This window comes from Trichosurus vulpecula, chromosome 3 (assembly GCF_011100635.1).
Source record: "Trichosurus vulpecula isolate mTriVul1 chromosome 3, mTriVul1.pri, whole genome shotgun sequence".
Lineage (NCBI taxonomy): Eukaryota > Metazoa > Chordata > Mammalia > Diprotodontia > Phalangeridae > Trichosurus > Trichosurus vulpecula.
The window spans coordinates 377,578,973-377,587,792 of NC_050575.1; positions in this window are offsets into that span (position 1 = coordinate 377,578,973).

The window sequence follows — 8,820 nt, forward strand, 5'->3', positions numbered from 1 at the left end:
TAAAGAAAATATTAATCAAATTATGAGAGGGCAATAGTGAAACCATAATAGTAGGGGACCTCAATGTACTCTCTTTGGACTTAAATAAATTCAAGAAAAAGATAAACAAGAAAAAAAACTTAAGGCTTGAATAGAATTTTTAAAAAGTTAGATATGATAGATCTCTGATGATTACTGAATAGGAATAGAGTCTACATATTTCTTAGCTGTCTATGGAAGTTTTATAAAAATTGAGCAGGTATTAGGGCAAAAAAATCCCCTCATAAACAAATGCAGTAAAATAGTGATATTAAATAAACCCTATACTGAGTATAGCACAATAAAACATATTCAATAAAAGGACTTTAAGAAGAAGAATATCAACTACAGACAATTTAATCCTAAAGAATTAGTGAACCAAAGAACAAATCATAGGCATAATTGATGACTCAACTGAAAACAGTGATAATGAAGAGACAACATATCTAAACTTTGGAGGCAGAAAAAACAATTCTTAGGAGAAAATTTACATCTTTAAACACTTTGATCAACAAAAGAAATAACGGAGCATCAAATTGAATATGTAACTAAAACAAAACCAAGAAAAGCATCAAATCAAAATATTCCAACTAAACATCAGTATCATATGAGATGAACAAAATTCAAATAAAAATCCATTGAATTGGTAAATAAAACTAGGTGCTTTAAAAAAAACCCACAATACTAATAATATAGATACACTTAGCTAAAGTGATATTAAAATGAATGAGGAAAACCAAAAAGGCAGTATTGAAAACAAGAAAGGACAATTCACAACAGATGAAGATGAAGTAAAGGAAATTATTAGAAAGTATTCACCCCAATTATATAACAATATTGATAACATAGATGAAATCAACAAATACTTAAAAAATCTATATTATCCAGATTAACAGAATGGGAAATTAAAATAACCTTATTTCAGAAAAAGAAAACAAATAAGCCATAAATAAATTCCCCAAGGGGAAAGCCAAGACCAGATAAATTTACTAATGAATTCTATTAAATATTTAAGGAATAATTAATTCCAATATCATATAAAATATTTGCAAAAATAGGAAAAGATGGAACCCAACAAAATTCAGTCATTGATATGGACTTGGTAGCTGAATCAGGGACAGAAAAAGCAGAGAAGGAAACCTAAATAGACCAATATCCTTAAAGAATATCAATGCAAAAATATTAAATAAAAAATTAGTAAAAGGCCACAACAACATATTAAAAAGATTGTATACTATGACTAGGTTGCATTTATATTAGGAATGCAAAGTTGGCTAATAAAAAGTAAACCATAAGCACCATAGACCATATCTATATAATTTTTTTTGGCAGGGAAATTTTCTTTCTTTTTTTATTTAGCATTTTGTTTTCCCCCAGTTACATGTAAAAACAATTTTAACATTCATTTTTAAAACTTTGAGTTCCTCCCTCTCCACCCTCTTTCATTGAGAAGGCAAGCAATTTAATATAAGTTATGCATGTGTAGTCATGCAAAACACTTCCATAATAGTCATGTTGTGAAAGAGTAATTATTTCCCTCTATCCTATTCCCCACCTGTTTGTTCTATTGCCTCTCTCACCCTGTGTATCATTAAGGAGATATGTACTGTTGCTTTAACTATTTTCAGGATTGGATTGCACAGTATAATGAATGCGCTTACACCAGATTAGAATCAGTATAGCTGAATAATAGATATATTTACATACATCACCAAATCTGGGGAATACCTACATCTGGGTCATGTGGTTGGGGAGTCCCTGTTCAGCCTCCGGAATCCCTATTGGGAAAAGGTCCTAGGCAGAGTGTCCTCTCCACAGGTGAACTCCAAAGAGTACGGGGATCTTTCCAGGTTATATATAGTTTTAGACAAAAAAAGCATTGGGCAAATTAATCGGCTCGTTACCAGAGCCTTATGTGCCTTAGAGTAACTAACTGCACTGGATGTGTTACAGCTCTGGATCAGGCCAGAGTCCAAAGGAGCAAAATGTCTGCATTCAAAAGGACACAGGATGGATTCCGTTTGTTTCTAAAAGGGTGGTCAACACTTCTAGGAAGAGGAATCAGCCAAGGGCAGGTTGAACTTTTAGTCCTGGGAATCAGTGCAAGGTGACTTTTTAGTCCTGGGAACTTGGCCCCTGTTCCAATGAGAAAGAGCAACATATATATTCACCTAGGCCTATAATTGTACAGGGAAGATCTTTAATATTTCATTAACTCTTCACCCTGTCCCTCCTCAGAAATGTTTTGCTTCTGACTACTCCCTTCCCCAACCTGCCTTCCCTTCTATCACCACCCCCCTTTTTCTTATCCCCATTCCCCCTATATTCCTGTAAGGTAAAATAGATTTCTATACCCAACTGAGTGTGTATGTTATTCCCTTTTTGAGCCAATTCTGATGAGAGTAAGGTTTATTTACTCCCCCTCATCTCCCTTCTCTTCCTCTACATTGCAAAAACTTTTTCTTGCCTCCTTTATGTGAGATGACTTGTTTAGAATAATTTTTTAAAGGTATTTGAAGGGGTTTGGGGAAGAGCCCAGGCAAGTCCTTACCTTTACTTTGCCATCTTGGCTCCCATACATTTATATTGATAGATGCTAAAAATCTTTTCACAGACTTCAATAGCTATTTGTATTTTTAAAATATCATAAATGGACTTTTTCTTAATATGTTAAATAGCATCTGTCTAAAACCAAAGGTCAGTATTATGTGTAATGGAGAAATGCTAGAGGCCTTTCCAGTAACATTAAGGGTTTATCAATGATATCCACTACTATTATTTGGTGTAGTGGTAGAAATGCTACCTGTAGCAGTAAAAACAAGAAAAAGTAATTGAGGGAATAAGCATACGCAAAGATGAAACAAAACCATCACTTTCCACATATGATATTAACGGTCCATTTAGAAAACCCTAATGATTCACTTAAAATGAATTGAAATAATAACCAGGAAAGTAGCAGTATATAAAATAACTCCACATAAATCATTAACTTATCTGTATACTACCAACAGTAGAAGAGATCAAAAAATAAATTTTATTCAAAATAACTACAGAATGTATAAAATATTTGGTAATCTACTTAGAAAGACACACATGGCAAAATAAGAAGATAACCACAAAACACTTTTTTATACAAATAAAGCTGAAATGGTTTAAATTGCTTATGCTTAGGCCATGCCAATATAAAAATTATTAAATTAATTTATTTATTCAGTTCCATACCAATCAATCTACCAAACATCTATGCTTAGGAAAAATGATAACAATGTTCTTCTGGAAGAACAAAGAATCTCAGGGGAAACATTGAAAAAAATGGTAAGAAAAAGGTCCTAGCAGTGTTAGATCTTAAAACTATACTACAAAGCAGTAGTTATCTAAGTTTTTTAGGTACTGGTGACAATAATAGAAAAGTCAATTGGTGGAACAGATTGGCTACACAAGAACCAGAAGCAAATGGACAGAGTAACATGAGTAGCTAGGTGGCTTGTGGATAGAACACTAGCCCTGGAGTCAGGAGGACCTGAGTTCAAATGTGACCTCCAATATTTACTAGCTGTGTTAGTAACCAGAGTTACTTAACTCTGTTTGCCTCAACTTCCTCATCCATAAAATGAACTGATGAAGGGAACAGCAAACCACTCCAAGTATTCCAAAATACTCCAGTATCTTTGCCAAGAAAAACTGCAAATAGGGTCACAAAGACACGACTCAAAAATGACTGAACAACATAGAATTAAATAAGCCCAAAGACAAAAAACCAACACAACCTCCTTTTTTGATCCTCCAATTTGTTTATAATGTGTCTTTTTATATCTAAATCACACATTAATTTGGAGTTTATTGTGCTATATGGCATGGGATTTTGGTTTAACTCTAATTCCTGCTATGCTACTTTCCAGGTTTCCCCAAAAGTTTTTTTTTCTGTTTTGGAAAGTTCTGTTGGCTCCAAGAAACAGAATTGTAGGGTCCACTTTGGTTTGGGTTTCCTGCCTTCATCATTCCTCCAGACTGGGCTGGAGGCTGGGAGTGATACATAATGCTGCTTTGTTCCTGGGGTCTGAGACACCCCACAGCGGCTGACTTCAGAACTTGCATTTTTTCTTTTTTACAAAAATTGATATAGTTTACTTTGTCACAAGAGACATACACTAACAAACACCCAAAGAGAGGCTCCTCCTGAAAGTTTATTGTTTGTTCATATAAGAAGAGAAATTCCTTCACTCTCACCAGCTGGAATTCTGGAAAAAAAAAAAGGTGCAAGGGCAAGGTCCTGAGAACAGTCTGTGAGCATTCCCTTAGAGTCCGGCACCAAGGACAGCGCCTTGCCCCAAGAGTCTGTCTCCTCAAAGTCACTCTGCTGATGCCTGCCAGCATCTCTTCCGTAATCAATGGCTATAGAGAGTTGCCTGCTACACTGAGAGGTTGAGCGACATGTCCATATATATCAGGTTAGGACTTAAACCCAGGTCACCCTAAATCCAAGGCCCTCCACTTACACTGTGCTACTCTCTCTCTCTCTCTCTCTCTCTCTCTCTCTCTCTCTCTCTCTGTCTCTCTTTTTGTCCCTGTCACTGTCTCTGCCTCTATCTCTCTTGCACTGGCAGTCGGGGTTAAGTGACTCAGGGTCACATGGCTAGTAAGTATCCAAGGTCTGATCTCAGATCCTCCTGACTCCAGAACTGGTACTCCATCCACTGTGCTGTCTAGCTGCCCCTGTGCTACTTCTCTTACTAAAAATTTTGTCTTACTAAAAAAAGATCAGTCTCCTCTCCCTCCCCTCTCCCTTTTCCACACATACCAAAAAAGTAAGAAAACAAACCCCCCATTACAATCATATATACTCCAGCAAAATAAAATTTCTCACTGGCCATGTCTAAAAAATTATGTCTCAATCTGTGCTCTGAGTCTATCACTTCTGTGTCAGGAGGTGGGCAGCACATTTCCTTATGAATCTCTGGGAAACTGTTCTGTCATTGTGTTGATCACAGTTCCCATATGTCTGTGTGTGTATCCACATACATATAATTTATATATGTACAATACATATGTGTACCCATTTATACAGTTACATACATATTCATATATACATAGACATATATAATATATATTTTATTTTAATCATCCAAGATCTATCTTTTCATCCTCATAATGCAACCCCAACATTGAGAACACAAGACAAATAGAACTCGTTGCAAGCCTGCATAGTCGATCCAAACAAACCTCCACATTGGCCATATCCAAAAACCATTCTCATTCTGCATTCTGATTTGCTGCTTCTCTGGACAATATTATGGCTATAGCATTTTAAGATGATTAAGCATAATAAGAAAATGATATCGAAAAGACTAACAATTGTTTACATTTAAGTAACACTTTACAAATTGCCCTAGGATGTGGGCAGGACAAGTATTATTGTCCTGATTTTACAGGTGTGGAAACTGAGGACCTGAATGGGAAGTAACTTGCTTAAGGTAACATTGCTAATAAATGTTGGAATCCCCTAGTATTCTGACTGTATCTTGGAATTCCCCCCGGGCCACCCCCCCCACCCCATGCCGAGTTTCCAAGGGTAGCTAGGTGGCCCAGTGGAAAACAGAGCATGAGACTTGGAGTCAGGAAAACTTGGGTTTGAATCCTTACTCAGACACTTACTGACAGTTACAGGGTCAGCTGTGCGACCTTGGGTAAGTCATTTAACCTCGGTTTGCCTTAGTTTCCTCATCTGTAAAATGGAGATGATAACAACATCTATCTCACAAGGCTGTTCTGTGGACCAAATGACACAGCACTTATACAAGTCTTTTTAGACCTCTCTTGCATAAGAATGTGAAGCATGCAAGTTGGTGCTGAGGGCAGAGAAATGTCATACTAGTTCCCATTTCTATAGTACTTGACTCATTTTCCTCACCATAGCCCTATGAAGTGAATATCATAAGAATTACTCTTATTTTACAAGTGAGGAAACTGAGACTCAGATACCAAGTGGTTCAGCCAAGGTGTTATAGGACCAGTGTCTCCATGACTCAGCTTCTCTCCTCTCTCCTACTATGTGGGAAGGCTTTACCTAAAAGAAAACAAAGCTGTCCCTGGGACCTGATTGGCCCCACTTTCCCTGACAAAGCTTCCTGGTAACTAAGGCCATCTAAACTCCCAGCTACAAGGAGTCTGAGTCTCTCAGACTGGGTGGGTGGCTAGACCACCTGAGTCAACATAGTCTGAGAACTTACTGACTAGGTTGCTTTCCATATGGAGACAAGGAAGGCCACATACAGAGGATCTAAGTGGCCCTGAGTCATTGTTGCATGTCTTTGCTGTGCCAGGGCAAAGTAAACCTTCTGTAAATGTTTAATGACTTACAAGTGCTTCATTTCATTCCAAAATCAAACCTATACTAGGACAGCACTGGTGGTAGAGTGGCACCACTGACCCAAAGTCACTCCGGTAATATTGTAGTATATGATAGAGAAGGGTTATAAACCCTGGTCTCCCTTGACTTCAAGACCATCCCTCTTTCTACGGCACTGACTGTTCCTTCTCAGTGGCATGGCGCAATACTTCAAAGGTGTATCATATTAATTATGTGCAGAGGATCATAATGGATGGTGGAAGGTATAAAAAATTTGGGTGAGAAGCACTTTCTTTCAAGGAGCTTACAGTCTAATGGTGGGGGGAGGAGTAGGATGCTAAACAAATAACAAACATTTATTAAGCACCTACTATGTGCTAGATACTGATCCAGGAGCCAGGATACAAATATAAAGAATGAAAAAATCCTATATTTCCAGGATCTTACGTCCTAATGGAGAAATTAACAAGTATCTATATAAGTATATGAAGAGAATAAATACCACACCCGCAGAGCTCACTAAAACACATGCTATTAGATGGGGCTGGATAGTTTGGGCCAATTTTCCATGCTAGTTTTGGGCACCTGTAAAATGGAACTCAAACACCTTCAGGAAAGTTGCCTTTATCTTCTTTGACCTGCTCAATACTAAGTCCTCAAATCTCAGCCAAGAAGAAGCTTGTTGTTATCCACCCCCATACAATTTCATTCAATTCACTAAAACACATATTTATTAAGCAATCCACTGAGTGTGGGGCATTGAGCTAGGAGTTGGTGATATAAGTGAGAAAGAAAGAAAGAAATAAGGAAAGAAAGGAAGGAAGAGGGAAACAAGAAGAGAAAAAAGAGAGAAAGAGGAATAAAGAAAGAAAGAGAGGAAGAGACAGGAAGGAATAAAGAGAGAAAGAGAGGAAGGAAGAAAAAGGAGAGAAAAAAGAAGAGAAATAAAAAGAGAGGAGCGAAGGAAGAAAGAAGAAAGAGATGAAGGAAGAAAAAAGAAAGAGAAAAACAAGAAAAGAAAGCAGGAAAGGAAGAGAGGAAGGAAGGAAGAGAAAAACAAGAAGAGAAAGAGAAGGAAAGAAGCAAGTAAGCAAGGAAGGAACAGAAAAAGAAAGAAAAAAATGAAACTCTGTCCTCAAGGGATTTGGAGAACACAGTACATATGAAAGTAAATACAAAATATATGCAAAGTAAGAGAAAGACATAGAGTCAGAGACAGAGATATAGACAGAGAGACAGAGACAGGCAAAGAGATAGAGATGGAGACACATAAAGATAAAGGCAGAGAGACAGAGCATGAACAGTTAGGGGTAGGAGGGACAGTACAAGGTGGAACCTGAGCTATCCTTTCAAAAAAGTTAAAGTCTTTGCCAAGAAGGGCGAGAAGGGGACACTCTCCCAACATGAAGAAATACCTGTCAAGATCTCCCAGGCAGGAGACTGAGAGTCATATAACAGGAAATTCTAGCGGGCAGCTGGGCTAGAAAGTGTCATAGGGCAGCTGGATCCTGGAGAGCTTTCAGTGATCAGGCTGAATCATTCTCAGCTCTCCTTGCTGCTATAGACAACCAGAACCAGAACTGGGCGGTCCTTCCACATTCTCTCCTACCCACTCATTAAAAGGGAGCTGGTGGAGCAGTGGATAAAGTGCTGGGCGTAGAGTGAGGAAGACTTGAACTCATATCTGGTCCTCAGCCAGTAGCTGCGTGACCCTGGGAAGACATGTGATGTCTGTCTGCCCCAGTTTCGTCATCTGTAAAATGGGGTTAATAATAATAAATACTTTATACCTCCCAGCATTGTTGTGAAACTCAAAATGAGAACATATTTGTAAAGTGCCTTGCATACCTTAAAGCATTATATAAATGCTAGCTATCATCATTATTAAATTCTCTCATACTGAATGCACGATCTCCTCCCCATGCTGTTCTCGATCTCTTCACCCAAGGTCAGTGTAATGGGATTTGAAGATCTCCCCCAATTATTAATAGGCCTGTGGAGCCCATTGGGGGAGGGACTTGCCTTAGGGGAAAGCCTGCTTGTAAGAAGTTCACATGTTTTGCTAGTTTCTAATTAGGCACTGAGTCAGAAGAGTTGTGATGCCCTCTGGCTCTGAGAAGGGTATATATACTCAGAGGTGAGGTTTTGCTTTGGGGGCTTACTCATTGGAAGAATGTTTGTGTGATTTGGCCAGACCAGACTCTGGGTGGCCGTTAAGCAGCTGCTCCCCTTGCCCCTCCAGCCTTGAAAACCCAGATATTGGTGCTTCTCTTTCTGGTAACTATGTATGTATTGCTTTGGTCAAATAGTTGGATCTGTCTGTTGATCTGTGCTAATTTCTCAGACAGTTAGAAGCCCTGTGTGTTCATCTGTTCTATTTTCTCTGTGTTTTCTCTGCTTGTCTCTACATTCAGGGTGCTGATTTTTTCCCTGAACTAAGTGAATGATGTATGTGT